At 26.2% G+C, this 21,348-nt stretch overlaps 1 protein-coding gene across 2 annotated transcripts in view; it reads right to left on the bottom strand.

Annotated features, from left to right (window-relative positions):
• Positions 1-2,261, bottom strand: part of LOC127283578 (5-hydroxytryptamine receptor 2C-like) — a 227,380-nt gene extending 225,119 nt beyond the window's left edge. For both annotated transcript variants that reach the window (XR_007843371.1, XM_051308547.1), the window contains exon 1: positions 1,487-2,261. The gene's annotated coding sequence lies outside the window, so the exon portion shown is untranslated. The remainder of the gene's footprint in view (positions 1-1,486) is intronic.
• Positions 2,262-21,348: the final 19,087 nt, after the last annotated feature.

The raw sequence follows: 21,348 nt of genomic DNA, 5'->3' as shown, positions 1-21,348 counted from the left end.
TTCCCACGAATTCCCTGACCTGTGGCAACCCTGATTGCGTAATATTTCAGATTAGGCCTAAAATTAAAATAAAATTAAAATAAAATAAATAAATAAAAAATTAAAATAAAAATTTCGCCATATCTGAAATATTCCGCAAATCAATTATTTACTCAAAAATTTCTAACATTATTTATTGATTTTTTTTATCAAAGTTTGTGTGAAAAAATCAACTGTAATATTTTAATCAAAGGATCAATTCAATCACTTACTTTAACTATTATCAAATAAATTTTTATTTGTATTATAAATAATTTTTATTTGAATCAAATAAACTGTATTTAAACCAATAATTTCTTTATTTGAAAAAAGAAAATTTATTTTTCGCAAATAAATATTATTAGGTTCAGGGAAATATATATTTGATAATAGTCAAGTAACTAATTATTTGAATCAAATAAATTTTTTTCAGTGTATACCATGTATTCATATAGCATGTATTTTAATAGTTATTCTATGTTTTTTAATATTAGTAATTAAAGTAAATTTTAATTATTAATTTTTTTCAATAAATACAAACAAAAATTATTTTTAATGAAAAAAACAATTTTTTTTCTTTTTTGCATAATTATTCAGTTCTAATTAATTTCTTTATTCATGAAAAAATTAAAAGTGAAATAGAAATTATATATGCGTAAGCTTTGTATGAAAGATAATTTTTGAAGGATGCTGCAAGCTTCTTTTTTAATAACAGAAATATCTCTTCCTTGAGAATTATCCTTCATTATTATGCCGGAACTTTATGACACTTTTTAACCTTGACTTTTGAATATGTCAACAGGATATTTATTATTATGGACACCCTATATATATTTCAAGAATAAGGTCTTATAATTCATATATATACATATATTATATGCACACGAATTAAAAAAAAAAAAAAAAAAACTTGTTCAATTTTCCAAAAAAAAATTTTTTACCAAATAGAATACAATACACATTTTTAGGATAACAATAAAGTATTATTTATGAATTATTATCCATTCTATAAGGGATCTAAAACTCCTTTATATTTCTTTTCACACTGAATATATATCTGTATAAAAAAATACGATCTTATAATAATATTTTTTTATGGTCTTGGAATATTTCTTAAATCGAATCAAAATCGGTTTATAAAACCATATAATGTATAAATCAATCTATATATATATAAATTGATTTAATAGTTTTATAAACCGATTTTGATTCGATTCAAGAAAAATATAGACTGATTTATAAATTAGTTTTTGATACTTATTTAATTAGAACAATAATAACAAAAATAAATCAAATGGAATAAAATTTAAAAATTCAAAAAAAAAAAATTTTTCCCATTGGACATATTTGAATAATTAAATTTTTCTTTATTTTGAATTTTTAAATTTCGATTCATTAGAATAAATAGAAAAAAAAATTATAAAATAAATTTTTTTAAACAACTGTTTAAATATTATTTGGAAATTACCGATTTTCGTAGGAATTAATTATTTCCACTTTCCGATAAAATTGCTTAATTGATGAAAAATGTTGGCACACTATTAAAACAAAAAAAAAACACTTGAAACTGTCACCAAACACAAAATTTATTAATTTTTTTTTTTCATCAAGTTCTTAACTAAAAAACCAAAAAAAATAACTGTGCACTTTATAACAGCATAAAATCCTTTTTTTCCTGTGACTAATTTTCCCTGTGCCATTTGACTCGAGTGAAGCCATAAAAAACTAGAAACCAACATTTTATGATCGTTCTCATATTTACGAATTCAAAACTATTTTTTATAGATAAATGTTAAAATTGAAACACGTTTTCAAAAAAAAAAAAAGATATATAGAATTGAATTTTAAAATTAAAATTCTATGCATAACAATAAAAATGGTTCAACAAAAAATAATAAATCGCAGTCACTTGTAAAAAACGTGTTTGTAGCGTTTTTTTTTTTAAATGTATAAAAAAAATTTCAACTTTGCAGAAACTTTTTTTCTATACGTTAAATAAAAAATTTGTGAAAACTTTTATTTTTAAAGTTAGTCGTAACAATTGTTTTTTTTTTTTTTTTTGTTATTTTAAGTACATCTTTTTTTTTAAATAAAAATTACCAATCACAATTTTATTTTTAATAATTTAGTTCAAATTTTTTTTAATTTTTATTTTCCATGAGAAGAACATGGTGGGAAAAAAAATTTGAATTTCTCGAAGAGAAAAAAGTATATATCCGGAAAATGAAAGAACCTCGCGGTCCGGCCGCGCGGATCATACTGAAGGGAAGGAACCACTTGGTTCAAAAGTGAAACTGGGTGAATATATGTTAGCACGCGACGGCGCGCGCCAAACTCATTTATCCCTTATCATCGCGCTATCGTCCTGATGAAAAAAACTGATTATTTGCCATTTTTTTTAAAAAAAAAGGAAATTTTTTTTTTCTATCTCTCGACTTGGAAAAAAATGAAAAATCTATCTATAATCTCCTTTGAAATATAATTATTAATTTTTTTTTTGGAAAAAAAATTTCAACTTATTTACCGTATCTACAATTGTTTTTGTGAAATTCTACTATAAAGAAGCGTATCTACAAGAAATTGTGCCGTATCTCCAAAAACAGAAAAAATGTAATGATCGCCGCATATAGTAGCAAAAATTGTTAATAGTAAAAAGATTCGAAAGAACCGTATCTACAATTATTTTTGTGGAATCTTACTAAAAAAGGCGTATATACAATTTTTTTTTTGTGAAATTCTACAAAAAAGAGGCATATTTATAGAAAATTGTACCGTATCTACAAAAATAGAAGAAGAAAAGCAGTAATTACGGCGATATACCGGCAAACATTTTTTGATTGTAAAAAGAAACGAACCGTATCCACACTTATTTTCGTGGAATGCTACTAAAAAGAAACGTATCTACAAAAAATTATGCCGTATCTACAAAAATAGAAGAAAAAAATAATGACTGGGATATTCCAGCAAAAACTGTTGATAGTAAAAAAAATGCGAAAGAATAGTATCTACAATTATTTTCGTAGAATCCCACTAAAAAAAGGCGTATCTACAAAAGAAATGTGCCGTACCTTCAAAAACAGAAAAAAGAAATGACCACAATATATACACAGTAAACTTGGTTGTATCTTTTTCTATTGCAACGTTTTGATGCACATTTATATCAAAAAGAGATCATTTTGTGTATCATATTAGAAATGATACACGAAACGGTCTCATTTTTTGATGCAAAAAATTTAATCAATTTATATCAATCATGGCCGAATTGAATCGACTCAAAATTAAACGAATTTTTTTCAGATATTTTGGTAATAGTACAATTGCGGAGACCATTTCACTATTTAATTTGAAAATGAAAATAACAGAAAATCAAAGACAATATGCAATTCGATAATTAAAAAGTGACAGCTTATAAACATAACCTAAAATGCATGAGAAAAAATTTGTCGATAAAATCAATATAGCCGAGCTTTTTAGAAGGTAGATGGCAGTTTTGCTTTTTATAAAAACGATTCAGAAAAAATTTAAAGAAAGAAAATAGATGAGTGCTGCCATCTACCTTCTAAAAAGCTCGGCTATATTGATTTTATCGACAAATTTTTTCTCATGCATTTTAGGTTATGTTTATAAGCTGTCACTTTTTAATTATCGAATTGCACATTGTCTTTGATTTTCTGTTATTTTCATTTTCAAATTAAATAGTGAAATGGTCTCCGCAATTGTACTATTACCAAAATATCTGAAAAAAAATTCGTTTAATTTTGAGTCGATTCAATTCGACCATGATTGATATAAATTGATTAAATTTTTTGCATCAAAAAATGAGACCGTTTCGTGTATCATTTCTAAAAATGATACACAAAACGATCTCTTTTTGATATAATTTATGTGCATCAAAACGTTGCAAAGATTTGATGCAATTTTTGGTCTCAATTTGATACTTTTAGGAAAACTGTGTACCAGCAAAAATTGTTGACAGTAAAAAGATGCGAAAGAACCGTATTTACAATTATTTTCGAGGAATCCTACTAAAAAAGGCGTATCTACAAAAAATTATGCTGTATCTACAAAAATAGAAGAAAAAAATAATGACTGGGATATTCCAGCAAAAACTGTTGATAGTAAAAAAATGCGAAAGAATAGTATCTACAATTATTTTCGTAGAATCCCACTAAAAAAAGGCGTATCTACAAAAGAAATGTGCCGTACCTTCAAAAACAGAAAAAAGAAATGACGACAATATATACCAGCAAAAATTGTTGACCGTAAAAAGATGCGAATGAACCGTATCTACAATTATTTTCGTGGAATCCTACTAAAAAAGGCGTATCTACAAAATATTATGCCGTATCTACAAAACTAGAAGGAAAAAGTAATGACCGGGATATTCCAGCAAAAACTGTTGATAGTAAAAAAAATGAGAAAGTAAAGTATCTACAATTATGTACGTGGAATGCTACTAAAAAAAAGGCGTATCTACAAGAAATTATGCCGTATCTACAAAAATAGAAGAAGAAAAAAGTAATGACCTCAATAAACCGGCAAACTTTTTTTGACAGTAGACAGACACTAACCGTATCTACAATTATTTTCGTGTATTCCTACTAAAAAGAGACGTATCTACAGAAAATTGTGCCCTATCTACAAAAATAGAAGAAAATAATAATGTCCGCTGTATACCGTCAAAAATTTTTTGTTATTTTAAAAAGACACGATTTTTTGGTAACAAATTTTTCTTTTTGTTATAATCCTGCATTTAAAAAAGCTCAACTGAAAATTAAGCCGTATGTACGAAAAAGCTATAATAATATATAATGACCAACATTTTCTGGTAACAGGAAGCCACCTTTAAATTTACGTCAAATAATTGCCCCTCATTTGCTGTCGCGTGCTTTTCTCAAATTTATTATACGCTACCATAAAAATAATTCTGTATTTTTCATCAACAATTTTTTGTTTTTAATCATTTTCATCTTTTGAATTTTGTTTATGATTCATAAATTCCTTACGCTTCATTTTTCTTTTTTTTTTTTTTTAATTATAAGTCTGGAATTTTGCAAGCAAGGGTGCGTTCCCGTAATTGCACTTTTTATTTACACTTTTACTGACAATTAAATTTTCCTTTTTTTTCTAAATAAACAATTTTTCTGTTATTTTCATTATTATAGTGAAAGTGTAAGTGTAAATTACACGAACGCAGTTCAAATAAATGAAATCTTATTAAAATTCAAAGGACAAATTTCGGTTTCTGGAAAACTTAAACAAATTGAATTTGATGCAAATCTCAAAACTTTATATATATAGAAATGCAAATTCGGAGAATTTTGTCTTCACACAGAATAGAATCATCAGATTTTATATGATAATTCAGAAGTATATTTTGATACATATAACTATATGAGAATGTGTTCCACAATAATTTTTATTTTTATTAAAAGAAACTATAATCGTTTAAATTAATTGCCCAAATATAATAGATTAACAAAATATTGATTATTAATATTATTGACACGAAAATATAACCTCAAAACAGTAAATTTGTATAATTCAAACTTCTTATCCCAGATAGCACGTAAGCTTGCAGCATCCTTGCGGTAAGCTTGTTGCAAGCTTCAAATATCCCACCTGACCAAAGCTTGCATGGTAAGCTTACCGAAAGATTGCAGTGTAAGGTTAGTGCAAGATTGCACAATAACATTATCGCAAGATTGCTTAGTAAGCTTACACCAACCTTGCTACAAGATTACCGTGTAAGCTTACTGAGCAATCTTGCGATAATCTTATTGTGCAATCTTGCAGTAACCTTACACTGCAATCTTTCGGTAAGCTTACCATGCAAGCTTGGGTCAGGTGGAATATTTTAAGCTTGCAGCAAGCTTACGTGGTATCTGGGTTCTTCCTCAATTTTTTTTTTATTTATAAAGTATTACAAATTTCTTCTACATAGGTCTTTCTTCAGATTACAAATCTTTTTATTTTAAGGTTATCTTTTCTTTCAGATACAAATAAATATATATAAATTTTCACTGCTATGGGTACTTACTGTATCTAGACTCGCATTTTCTGCCATGTTTCACAGATTTGTACACTATATTTTTTTCACAAAAATTTTATAGGTTTTTGATTTATTTACACATTATAAAACAATATAAGCTCAAACAAAGCAGGTAAATAAACACGGTCCACTAAGGTAAACGCACACGCGGTGGTACACTCATGAGTTGAAATTCACTTGAAAGTTGTATGTGCCCAAGCAGGGCGCTGGCAGTACATTGTGCTGATATTTATTAAAATGCATGGAATAAAAATAAAAAACAAAAATTTAATTTCCACTCGTTAAAATTTAATTAATTTATTCGTACATAATATTGATCAAGATACTTTTAATCATATTTCATATTATAATTCACTTCATAAAAAGAAGCGAAGTACATTATTTTATAATAAAAATTGTGTTACGATTCCCGGTGGGAAATTTAAATTTTACTTTAATGTTACGTTTCATTAAAAAAAAAAAAATTATTTGTGATATGCACAATATTATTTTAATTATTAATATATTATTTCTTAACTATAAAAAAAAGAAAGAATTATATTTTATTTGAATTTTAATAGGAGAAAATAAAATTTTTTTGTTATCCAATGCATTTTAATAAATATCAGATCAATGTATGTATGTACAACCAGCGCCACTCCTAACAATAAGCCACAAGCAACTATCTTACGTGCAAAACTGAAACACCGTAACTTGTTTCTTCATTTAGGTTATGTTGCCCATTATGTTTCTTCTTTTTTAAAAAAAATATAAAAATTAAAATTATGAAAAATTTGATCCACAGAAGGTAGAAATAATTATTTCTGTCAAATTTAAATTAAATTTTTCAAAATTTTAATCTCTATATTTTTTTTTTTAAAAAAGAAACATAATGGGCAACATAACCTATAAGTGAAAAACAAGTTACATTATTTTAGTTTAGCACGGCAGAACTTTCAGGTAAATTTTATCGTATCCCGTGCAGAAAATTTGACCGGGCCCTGGTCGGGCCCAAACCAGGCACGACCGGGGCCAGATCTAGAAACCTGATTTGGGCCCGATTGAAATGAAACAGGGAACCCGACCGGGGCCATGCCAATTTGCCCTATCTGGAATCCTGGTCGGGACCCGACCAGGGCCATGGTAATTTGCCCGATCTTATAGTAAATGTAATTTTCAATAAATTATAATTATTTATCTCTAATTGGTAAATAAAACAATAAAATTAATCAATATTATTTTATTGTATGAATCTGCATTTAAAAAAACACCTTATAAAATGAAACTGAAACAAAAGTTGAAAAAAATTATTTGAATAATTGTTTCGTTTACTCTCTAAATCTGAATTAGTAAAAATGTTTACTAATTTAAATAAGTGACTCACTTTATGCTTATGAATTAGTAAAATTTTACTAATTATTAGCAACTTTTACTAACAATTAGTAAAATTTAAGCAAGACTCACTTTTTGCTTTAGAATTAATTATTAAATTTTACTGATTGTTAGTAAAAGTTACTAATAATTAGTAAAATTTTACTAATTCATAAGCAAAAAGTGAGTCACTAATTCAAATTAGTAAACATTTTTACTGATTCAGATTTAGAGAGTAAAAAATGTCATAAAATGTTATAAATGTATTTTTACTAGTTTTTAAAATTGTTTAAATATGGCAACCAGGCCTGGCCCTGATCGGGACCATAGAAATTCACACTGAGAAAAATAATTTCGTAATAATAAGTAAATAATTTAGTTGAGCTTTTTTAGTTGGCGTTACTAAAATATGGTTGTCACAACAGAATAGAAAGTGGCAATAAATCGGGAAGTTTAGTTGGCTCTACCAAAAAATATATTTGAAGCTTTCATGTTTACGAACTAAATAGTTTGGTTCCCAGTACTAAATAGCTGACATGCTGTATTGCGCACGCGCTCTTCTCGTAAATATGGCGTCGCTTCCCATTCACGGGATGTCAACATTAACCATATGTCGTTCGCGTCGTGAAGTTTCAGTGTTGAAGTTTTTATGTTTTTCAGACATTTTTAAAAAAAAAAAGTTTGTGTAGTGAAAATAAATAAATAAAACTTGTTACAAGAACGAAAGTTTTTTTCCAGCTTTTATACATTGTGAAAATGATTTAATCTCAAATTGTTAGTAGGATTCGTAGAGTAGTGGTCAGCGTTCTCGACTAGCGTTGCGTAGTCTGAGGGTTCGAGCCCCAGCAGTGTTAGGTTTTTTCCGCGATAGAAATTAATTTAAGTAGGCATAGGTAGGTTATATAAAGAGAAAAGGGTGAAACAAAAAAATAAGTTGGTTGAGAAAACAAAAAAAAAAATTTCATTTAACTAAATTTTTTGTTTGCTTAAAAACAATAAGTTAGTTGTGCAAAACAAAAAATTTGGTAGACCGAACAAAATGATTCAACGAAAAAATTTAGTAGCCCGAACCAAACGGATTAGTTGCACATATATCAAATAAAAAATTTGGTAGAGAGAACCAAACTTTGGTAGATGATACTAAACATTTTTCTCAGTGCACTAACCCTGGGCCAGTACAGGAAATCGAATCGAAGACAGGTCGGTAATCGGGATGAAAAGTGGCAATTTCTGCACGGGATGGAAAAGAGTTTCATCGGCATGGGTAAACGAAAGAGCTACTCTTATAAAACTGTCGAAACTATGTGAACGCATTTTTTTGCTGCTCCTACAACAATTTTTTTTTCATCTGTTTACATCGACTTGTTGTCGATGCGAAAAAAATTCACTGTTAAAAAGATGCGCACGCATATTTTTGTTCATGTCGATGATAAAAAAGTTATTGTAGTAGCAGCTTTTTAACAGTGAATTTTGTTTTTGTCAACATCAAGTCAATGCAAACAGATGAAAAAGTCGTTGTATAAAAGCACCTTAAGAATATAGTCACATGGAGTGACGTTTACCGCTAGAGACCTAACCCTTAACTGGCACCATAGGTCTAGTAGACCCAAGCATTTTTTCGAGCTCAAATTAATTGAATGTGTAGCTTTTGAATATTTTTTAAATTTTAATATATTAGTTTGACATATTCTTAGTAATTTTGTAAGTTTTTTGATACAACTAATTCGATACAAAAGAATAAATTATAACTTCAAACATTAATAATTATAAATTTTTAATTTTAACCTAAAACATTTTATTCTGCAAAATAAATACCTTTTTTGCAAGTCCTGCTATTGTGGTAATTTTTTCCTTAAAGAATAATAAATCAAGAGTATAACCTTAAATTTTTAAGTCATAATATTAAAAATTAAATAACTCATGAATTTTTAAGTAAAAACATGCAATTTTTCGTTTTTATTTTTCACAATTTTTTTAACTAACTTAAAATAAATTAATCCCTGTAAAACTAATGAAAATTTTTAAAAACACATCATAAGCTACCTCAGATTAAATTTTTGTGCAAAAATATTCAATACCAGTTGTACAATACACGGGTCAATACGTCGGGTCCAGCAGATCCGTTGTACCATTTACGTTCGAATGCGGAATTGTGCCAGTTAAGGGTTAGGTCTGTATTATGCTAATTTACTAATCTGCTCCTCCATGTGATTGCGTACTTAGAGTGAAGAAATGTGTATCTCACTCTGATTAAAGATGATTGGTCAAGAAAAATCCTAATGACAAAATATAAATTAATTTTTATTAAATTGTCAATTAGCTGGTACAGCTAAACTTATTTCTAGTTTTCCCATAATGAATTGGTAAAAAGCTATTTGGCTACTGCCATTTATTATATAGGCAGTTAAGCTATACAGAATGGCGTTTTATACATTTAAGTCAACAAAAAAGTGGGTAACATAACCTAATTTTATCGACAGTTCAAAACAAAACCCTAGTCATATTGTATATTTGACAGTACTCCCCAAACTATAACTTTTAGTGTACGACTTCGAGTTGGTTAAATCGACCCGTATTATACACCCAATTACGTAAATTCTATCCTTTCAATTTGACGACATTTTGAAAAGTTGTGACACTTCTATAAATAAATAATTTTATTAATTTATGGCGTATGAAGTAACTATATGCCACAAACTAATAAAATTATTATAGAAGTGTCATGACTTTTCAAAAATGCCGTTAAGCCAGATGGACAGAATTTATGCAATTGGGTGTATATTTTTTTATTGGGTGAATACATGTTACAAAAATTATTCTTCAATATTGGTAATTCCATTGCATATAATTAAAAACGAATGTTTAAAAATCGTTTTTAGTATGTAATTTGATGACGTTTAAGGGCATATCTCTGAAACCTTTAACTTTTATATTCCTCTAATATATTTTGTTAATTTCAATAAAGTTTTACTTAAGGTAATATTACACTTTTCAAGCAGTAAAAAACGGTTTCAACACTGCAAAAAGAAGTATCTTATTTTAAGATGTTTTTGTAGTGTTCTCAAGACATCTTAAACATCTTGATGTCTTAAAAACGCTACCAAAACATCTTAAAATAAGATAATTCTTTTTGCAGTGAAAAAAAATTTTTGTTCTCGCTTATTACTTATTAAAATGGCATCAGCGATTTTAAAAAGAGGACTTTTTTGGATAGTTTTTGAACTGTAGCTAAAAACCAAAAAGATAAACAGGTAATTGAATTTAGGGGAATGCTTAAAGGGTTTAATTACGAAAAAAAATGACTTTTTTTCTTTAAATCAGTTCATTAGCACTAGGGGTGTTTTCGGCATTCACTCAGAGTTAACTCTAGAGTTAACAGTGGTGCTCAATGATATTATCTTTGAAAATTTATTTACCTAAATAAAATAATTGATTTTCTATTTTCATCACCCTGAGTTTGAAGTTAGTTGTCCTTGTTTGCTTACTTTTTTTTAATTTATACGTATTTTTTGTTTTTCATTTAAAAATGGAACATATTTTTGCTACCCATAAACGTGTTATTTTTTTAAAGTTTATAGGTAATTTTCAAATTTTTCATTATTTACCTAACTTTAATTAATCTGAATTGTTTAAGAAACTAGATTATTTATTTTAATTAAAGTTGTTTTTTATAAATAAAAAGTTAAAATAATTTTTAATAAAAATAAATTATTATGTTTCAATTTACACTTTTCAAAACAAACAATCCGTTCACAAATTTTGTCGGCCATTAAAGGTTAGGACTGACCCTTTTTCTTTACTCTCGCAAGAAAACAGAGTTACAAACTCTGGGTCATCTAGTAATAAATTTTTGGGGACTTTTATGAAATCTAGAAACAAAAAATTTTATTTTAACATTACATTACTAGAATAAAAGGCCCGTTTCACATGTTGTTACAATTGCAAACCCTGCGCCAATCAAAATGAATCGTCTATGCCAAATTGCCAATCAACAACGTTCACAATCAACAGACGAACTGAAAATCAAAATTTACATTTGAGCACCACTGCTAACTCTAGAGTTAACTCTGAGTGAATGCCAAAAACACCCTAGAGTTATGCTGTTCGCAAATTTCAAGAACATTGTTTCAAAAAACGCGTTTAAGCGGGTATGTGGGTAAAGGACGTTTTTTTGTGGTTTGAAACTTTCTCTGAAATAAAAAATGATTTCGGGTTAAAATTTTGGAGAAATGATTTTCTTTGGTACAAGGAATCTCGCTGTTCTACTCATTTACCATAACTTAACGCAAAAATAATAAAAATAAAGCAATAAATAGTAAAATAATGTATTATATGATAGTTCATTCAGCGGCCACTTGCTCGAATTGGCGCTGTTTACTGAAGCACTGACACACTCAAGCAACGTCTGTGTATGCGCCGCCATCTTTGTTTTCATTTTCGTTTAAAAATGCCACTTTTTAAACTTCATTTTTTAATAATTTTACTCAAAATTATGTATTTTTCGGAGAACAGTGAGATTCCTTGTACCCTAATCTATCATCTCTCAAAATTCTAGACAAAAATCTTTTATCATTTTACAGTGAAACGTATACTACCAAAACACATTTTCCCATACTAGGTCACGTGGGTTCCCACATAACCTTAAATATTTAACACTCAAATGTATAAATTTTTGTCAAAGTTTAACACTAATATATTTTAGAACTTAAACTTAATGGAAAAATGTTTACAATAAACATTTCTTTTGTGCCAAAAACCGCTCTTTTGAATGGTGCATATATAACAGTTTTGTAAATTTTTAAATATAAATTAATTACATTTGTTTTTTTTTAAATAAAAACGTGAATTTTTTATTTGGTCGGTATAAACTGTTATACTACCTTAATTTTTGTTCGAGATATTAAATTTTAATGCAAGTTATCGTTTACAAAAGCTTTGATATAAATTTATTATGTAGATACAGAATTATTCCACTTTTCATGTGCGATTTTCAACAATAATTTCTACTTGTCCCTTTCATACTTTTTGTCACTTGAAATTATGTAACTTTGTAATGAATGAAAATTATTAGTTTTGTGATACGTTTATTTAAAGTTAATTAAAGGGAGAAAACTCGGGAGAAAACGCATTTGAGTATGAAAATTATTATATGTATTTTGTTAAATTAAAAAAAAAAAGTTATAAGCCGCTAAATGCGTTGTTTGTTATTAATGTGCTACGTATTTTATAAAAACTATTATTATTTAAATAACAAAAAAAAATTAGTACAAAATTTGTAATAAATTAAAATTTTTTAAAATTACAATTTTGAGTCTTTGTGTTAATTTATTTTAAATTAAAACTAAGGTAAGTGCATCAATTACTGCGAGTACGTCAATTACGGCGCGTTAATAAAAAATAACTATTATTACTATTATATTTTATATAATAATTGTTGCAAAATGATTTTAAAAAATGATTTTTATTTTTTTTTGATAGAATTACTAATAAAGATGCACATTTAAACAATTATTAATTTTATTATTTGAGATCAAATTTTTTCCTTCGCCGTAATTGAAACATTTTTAAGATTTCTATTGGCTTCAACCATAATAATTGACACACCGAAACTGATACAAACGCGCCGTTATAGAAAATTACGATATTAGTTTTAATTTCTCATATTTGATTAAATAATCGATTTTTATAAAGTTAAAATTTTTTTTAATATCTAAATAACATAAGCTTTTAATTTCATAAGTCTTAAATTGACTTTCTACAATAGAAATGTCTAATTTTATATTTCAAAGGTGTTTTGACTTGAATCGTAATTAGTGCCGTAATTAGTGCATTTACCCTATATGAAAAACAACCAATTAACTTTTAAATTGGTTTAATTTATGGTTTAATTTATTGCATATACGATAAAATCATTTAAATTTAATAAAAACTGCTTATTAGTATTTTATTATTCTTCTAAGTATTGAAATTTGAGCCTTTGTGTTAATTTTTTTTATAATTTAAAACTATGAAAAACAACCAATTAACTTTTTAATTGGTTTAATTTATCGCATATGCGATGAAATTATTTAAATTTAATAATCTTATTATTTAATTATTTTTCTAAATACCTATTGAAATTATTGATCAAATTATATAATTTTTCAAATGATTATAACCTCATCAGTCAATTCCTTTTAACTTTAAATGCTCTCTAAATCTGAATTAGTAGAAACGTTTACTAATTTGATTTAGTGACTCACTTTTTGCTTTAGAATTAGTCAAATTTTACTAATTATTAGTAACCTTTACTAACAGTTAGTAAAATTTAAGTAATTTAAAGTAGTAAACATTTTTACTAATTCAGATTTAGAGAGTGTATTTACAAAAAATTTATTTCAAGTTTAGTCATTAATTTTTTTCCGTGTAATATATAGGGGAGAGTGACAAACAGTGGGACAATTTTTTTTCAAAGACATATTAATATGTCAATTTTATATATTTTTGGAGACTTTTTGGTATTACCATAAAGTTTGAACTCTTTTCTACACAATTTACATATTCTATTAAGATTATATTGTGATTATATAAAAAAATTTGATGTTTGTGAAACTTGATACATTTTTCTTGTTTTGAAGGTTTGTGTTTAACAGTGGGACATCTATTATTAAGAACCGAATAATTATTTCAATAATAATATTCTGCTTCATACTTTGTAAATATATATATATATGTTTTGCATTAAATAACGTTAACAAATGTTGCAAAACACTCATAATTTAATAATATTTTACATTTTTATAATACGATGTCAAGTTTCATATGAAAAATTGCTTTTAATTTTTTTTTACGTTTACAGTACTGCTGATCATACGTCATAATTTGGTCATAACCTAAAAACAATTTTGGAGAAAAATTTGAATAGTCGTTCTCTTATCAAGTGTTACTTTTTAAATGTTGTCGAACAATAATTGTAATAATTATTAATTATAAATTTTGAATTTTTTATTGTTTTTTAGCATAAAAAAATCACATTTTTAGTGGCTGTGTTACGTATAAATGCCTATAGCTGACACAACTTATAATCAGTGTTGCCAAAATCCAAATTTCGTAAACTTAAATTTTTGCCTGTCACAGTGTTTATAATGTCCCACTGTTTAAATTCAGCAATCGCAAGAAATTATTTAAATAAAAATTGTTTGTGAAATTTTAAAATATTTTAAACTATTGGATATTATACTTAAAGACATAAGTAAACGTAGTAGCAAGTACACTTTTTTTTAAAACTGTCCTTTATATATAAAAATCAGTATTGCAGGCTTCGCACTCATTAGTCAGTAAAAAAATAGTAGCAAAAAGTAGCCTGAAAAGTAAAAAAAGTAGAAAAAAGTAGTAGTCGTTAAGGCCTAATTTTTTAAAAAAATAGATACTTTCCGAAATGATTCTGGATGATATTTAGACAACGAAATAAAAACAATTAAGTCAAAATTTTTATTATTTATCTTGAAATATGAGTTTAAAATGGAGAAGATATGGAAAACTCACTTTTTCAGCAATTAGAAAGATTATTAAAAATATTGACAACTCTTTTAAAATGTACAATGTATTTTACTGTCTCTTGTTCAGAATTAATTAATTTATTATCTTTTATTGACTACACAGCCTCAGAAAAAAAATTAATTTTGTCCGTCGAAATAGAGTAGTCATTGTTACGTCTTAGTTCTTAGAGATAATCGCAAAAATCTGATAAAAATCCTGAATTAGGGACACAGAAAAAAAGCTGGTGTTAGTTTTGTTGCGGGTAATTTTCTCCAATGCTAAAACCCATAAGATTTAACCCAGATTTAGGGTAAAATTTGTTGCGTGTTATTTCAACACCAATTCTGGTGTTAAAATAACACTTTGTTTTTCCTGTCGACAAAGATAATTTTTTGCCGAAACACTACGATATTGTATTTCCATGTACATTGTACTTTCTTCCACTGAATTCGAATTCGAAGTCAGAATTGAGAGATAAGCTTAAATTTTGAAGATAATGCCAAAAAACTGATTTTGAGTTTTTTTTGAATTTTTGTTTATTGAGTTTTTTTGCAATTATCTCAAAACATTTCAGCAAATCTATAACAATTCTAACTTTGGATTCGGAATCAGTGGCTAAAAATACATGGAATTACACTATCGCAGTGTCATACAAAAATTTTTTCACTTTTTGATTTTTTTTCTTTTTTAAGCAGTTTTTTGAGTTTATCTTAAAAATAAGAACCAACTTTTAAATTCTGACCCCGGATTCGGATTCAGTGACCCAAAATACGTAAGAATGACTAGTCTATTTTGCCGGACAAAATTTTTTTTGTGGGGGTTTGTTAATTAAGTGAAAAAATGAAAATAATAGATAAAATATGTTTTTAAAGTTGGTCTGTGAAAGTAAGTAAGTTTAAACAGCACACAAATAAGGTGCTAAATATCTTGCGGTTACTTTAACCTAGCGCATTAACATTTATGTAAAACTGTGAAAACTATCCGGTTATCTATATATATTTCGGTGGTGGGGATAAATCACTCTATTTTCTTAATTTCTAGTATTTTTATTTATATAGTTTATTTTTATTTTTATTTAGATATTTATATTTATCTAGTTTTTTTAATTTCCCCTGATTTCTAGAAAATTTTAAAATCTTTAAGTTTTTAATTAATATTTATTTAGGCATATTTGAAATTTAAAGAACTGATTTAATACCAATTTTTCACAGTTTTTCATAAATTTAAATGGGTTAAAGTAACTGCAAGATATTCAGCACTTTATAGATCCAATTTTTGTGTGCTATTTAAAATTACTTAAAACCATATACAGGTTTTGAACTCATTAGTCAGCAAAAAAGTAACAAAAAGTTGTCTAAATAGTGAAAAAGTAGCTTTTAGTAGCCTAAGGTTGAAAAAAGTAGCCAAAAAGTAGCCAACCATCAAAAAAGTAGCAAATAGTAGCTTTTAGTCGAAGAGTGCGAAGCCTGGCATTGTATTTCAAGAAAAAATTTACTCTGAGACGTCAAAAACAGTTTTTTTTCAATTTTTTTTGTAAATAATGAATCAATGTGGCTAAAATTTTTGGAGATAGTGTGTTGTCATAAACATGGTTTATATTTAAATTTTGGTCGAGTTTCTTTGAGTAGTTTTTCATAAAATTTAAGTGTCCTACTGCTTAAACTGTCCCACTGTTTGTCACTCTCCCCTATATATATATATCCCTAGTAGAAATTTGTCCTAGCTATTTTAAAGGAACTGCCTAGTCGCGCTGGAGTCTGTCTAGTTACTTGACTGACCAGCTAGCTAAAAACTCGAATGTCATGTCACGCTTTTTTCATCAAGTTATTATCCAGCCCAACTTGATAATTATTTATCAATAGGACTTTTGAAAAACTAGTCAAATTAATTCTTTTAAATATTTCGAAATTCATTTAATAATAAGATTTAATGTAGTAAACACGTTTATTTTATGTAATTAAAAAAAATATTCCAATTATCAACAAAAATTATTATAAGAAAATATATTGCACTAAATATAGTAATTCGTTATAAAAATGTAATTTTTCATTCACAATTAAACTGGATTTAAAAAAAAAATTTACATAAGTAAAACGATTGAAGCAACATCTTGACCTGAACTGTTAACAACACTGAAACAATTATAATTTTTATATTAATATGAATGTCATAACATAAACCTTAAAACACTTCTCGCAGTTTCAACGAAAAAATCTTGGGGCTACCGGGGAGCGAACACGGGTCCGCTGGGCGGGAACGAAAGAAACGCACGCTTTACGCAACTCGGCCGTTCTGATCAGTGATATTAGAATAAATGCTTGACGTATTTCACTGTACCTAATAATATTATGAATTTGTGCATATTATTTTTATTATTTTCTAGGCAAATAAACATTTTAGATGTTTATTTGATTTTAAATGATTTACTTATAATTTAATTTAAACATTAGACAATTATAAAAAACTAATTACTAATTTTTTTTATTTATTATCCTCAAAAATTATATGTAAAATTTTATAAATAAAATTATTTTAATAAATTAATAATTATTGATATAATATAATATTATTATTATTATTATTATTATTATTATTATTATTATTATATTATTATAATATACTCAAACAGAAAAATAATATTCTACTATATTTGTAAAATTTGTCTGAAAATAATAATAATTGTTTAATCATTTTTTTTTAAAAACTAAAAACACTTTTTATTCAAGGTAATATTATTTTCATAATAATTTAATTTATTGCAATTATTTTATTATAATTTAATAAATTTTATTATTTTAAAAAAGCGCGCGCTATTTTGTCTTGGGCCAATCAAGTGATTTCAACTAAATATAGGTTATGTTCGTTTCTGATTCATGACAGCTGGCAAACATTTACAACAAATAATATTTTGCAAGTGTATATTTATTGCAATAAGATAAGTTATGCAAAAAATATATATGTGGAACAATAATTTACAGTGATTTTCATAAAATGAATATTGATTTAGATGCTCTGGAAAGCAAAGTTCATTTTTTCTTAAATTCAATTTTTTCGACCACCGAGATATTTCGATACATTTTCATGTGTTTTGTATGCACTGTCTTTTTTTGAGAAAGGAATATTAATATTATTATTATTAATTTTTATAAACAAGTTGTAATTTTTTTAAATCAAGCAAGCGAAATGTCAATACACAAAATCCTAGCATAGCTGTCCAGTTACTAGACTTATTGAAGCGCCACCGCCATGACAAGGATATGAATTTAATTTCGAGCAGCACTGGACAGTGCCATTAAAAAAACTGGATAGCTTTGAGTCGTGGAATTATCAAGTTCAACTTGAATTTCTTTCAAAAAGCACTGATCAGTAACTTCACAGTTATTTATCAGTTCAGCTAGAATCAGCGTCCGCGAGAAAAACTGTCAAGTAACTTGAGTCAATCTAGTGCATCCACGACAAATTTCTACTAGGGATATATATATAAGCGATAATGGTACATTTACAAAATTTAGTACGTTTCAAGTTGATAATGATACATCAATTGACAGTTAATTATTGTTGTTAATTTTAGCTTCATTATTTAATGATATTTCCATTGAATGATAATTTCAATTTATATAGTGATTTCAATTTATGATATACCTTTAATTATTGACAGCTTTAATTATGTAATAATATGGCATTAATTAAAAATAAAAAGACATACTCATGTTAAATTTACAAAAACAGATTTCTTTTCAGTATCACAGTAATTTTTTTTTTCGAAAATGTCATCTAATGAATACTATAAACTCTCATGGGACATGAAAAGTGGTTCATAAAAAGCTGATAAAATTGAGGGTAAAATTATTGAGTTCCTATTCAAGTCACATTTTACATTTTTGCTTTGAATATTTTATAGGAGTCAATGGACCTGTTCCGGATATAAAATATCCTCCCCTTGCACTGGCTTAATTCCCTCTTCCTTTACACTTTTTTCTTTCAATCGAGAGTATATTATGTCGATATATGGCATATATTATAAAGGACTTATTCATTCGTATATATCAATTAATTCAACTGGAAAAATTTAACATATTCTTCTTTTTCAAGACACAATGTTGTAACCTCTATTTTACTTTCAAGAAAAATTAATTATGTACGGGTTAAAATCTCGATTTGTATGGAATAAAATTAATTGGCATTGGTAATCGAATAATTACATTTTTAGTTAAAATTAAACTCTTATGAATAATTAATTGGTAAATTAAAATTAAAAAATAAATTTTACAAACCTGCCTTTAAAATAATGGTATTTAATTAAATTAAAATAGAAAAATAAGGATTTTTTTGTTGTTTTTATTTCATAAAACAATTTTTATATTATTTTAGTATTTTCTATTGTATAAATTTTTGTTTTCTATTTCTTTTTTGCAATAATATGGACTTGCTGAGAGAAATTATTTTTATTATTAATTATTTTGTATTACTTCGTACTATATTGCCAAAATATGAACCTTATTTTTCAAATTATTTTTGTTTTCTGCTTTTCACGTTACTTGTTCTAAAAATAATTTTCTTATATTGACTGAAAAAAAGAGTTTGTAAGTTATATATATATACATTTTCATGAATTTTTTTAAAAATGGAAAGTCATAAAGTCGTGACACGCATTAATTCCTTTTTCTTTACTATGTCTCATAACTTATCCGTTTTTCAATCCCTTGTCGCCCCTTTATCTTAACCGGAAGTATTTTCTATTTAATATTTATAACAAACCAGTTACACCAAAAATTTCGTAATTGTCATCATTTTTCGTTGTATTATAAAGTAATCAAATCCAGTCGTAAAAGTATATATATATATATTTAGATTATAAAGAAATTGTTCAGAACATTTTACGCAGGAAAAAAAAGAATTGTAACTATATACCTATATACACAATTCAGAGCGGAAGAGGATTAAAAAAATGTCAACGATGTGGAGAAAAATCTCGTAAAACGTTTATTTATATTTATTTTTTATTTAAAAATATATAAAGCTTAAAAATTCATTTTTAAACTATATTTACTTTCGTAACTTGTGTACTTATAATAAGTTCGGAAATAAAAAAAAAAAAGTATATAGAAATAACTTTTTATTTGAAAATTTATATATATATATATATAAGTACTGAAATTATTTTATTTTTAAGCACCATATAAAAAAGTGTTGTTTTAACATCAATTCTATAATAATAAAATTACCTTTGACATAATCCACCACTTTTGTTATCTTAGTACTAAAATAAACTAAAACGCATATATACATTTAGAGCGAAATATTATCAAGTTATTGCAGAACATCGCAAGCAATAAAAACTGGAATAAATATGAAAGAAACTTTTTTAATTAACAAATTTTCTATTAAGTTTCATTGATTTTTCGCTTCTCGCACTATATATGCGTTACTGCTGTTTTGCTTTTGCAATTTTAATTTCAAAAACTTGAACTATATAAATTTTCATTTTTTTCAAATTTAATATTTATATAATTAACAAAAAAAGCCAAATTCATTAAAAGTAAAATTCAAAAATTTTGATAATTTAATTATCTATTTTCAAATGTAATGATATCGGACGTATTATTATTCAATAAAAATCATTAGTCAAAATTTTCATTTTCAAAAATTTTATCAATAATTTTTTTTTTATACATGAATTTTTATTTTTCCAATTGACATTTGACAGAATTTCTTTTTTAAACAAATTTTTACTATAAAGAATATTTGAGTACCGAATTTTTATTTCATAAAATTTTTAAAAACGCCAAATTTTCATTTGTCCGAAATTTTAAATGGCCGAACAAACAATCGACAAAAAGATTTTGGGCGCAATTTATAAAATTTTGCCAATCACGATCTAGTAAAAATTTATTGACTTTATTTTTAAAATTAAAAGTTACTAAACTTTCACTAGAGCAGGATGCGATAGTTGACGAGAATTATGACAAATGTCGAGTGGGAATTTTGGCGAATGGGGACAATGGAAACCAACCGAATAGAGAAAATCAGGGTGAGGCAGGTGTCAAAAATATAAAGATCTGTCATATTTCGGACGTTCTACTAGATTTTCCAATGTGCGCCCATTCTAAACTAATCCTTAAGTTTAAATCAAACATATTATAATTTTTATTCAAACAAATAATAATTTTAATTAAAAAAATATATATATAAACATAAAATATTATAAAAAAAAATATATTTATATATGAAAATAAAACTTACAAACTATGTTAAATTAAACGAATTTTTCTAAACACATCTCTATATTTAAAATAAGAATTTTTTTTTCTAAGTGTAAAAAAACTTGTAGAATTGCACATATATAAAATTAATTAAAAAAATCGGACAAGTGCGAGTTACAATCGCACTGAAATCGATAGTTCTGTACT

Source organism: Leptopilina boulardi, unplaced genomic scaffold, assembly GCF_019393585.1.
Source record: "Leptopilina boulardi isolate dan_hultmark-lab unplaced genomic scaffold, ZJU_Lbou_2.1 LbouV2_310, whole genome shotgun sequence".
Classification (NCBI taxonomy): domain Eukaryota; kingdom Metazoa; phylum Arthropoda; class Insecta; order Hymenoptera; family Figitidae; genus Leptopilina; species Leptopilina boulardi.
This window is presented reverse-complemented; position numbering and strand designations above follow the sequence as displayed.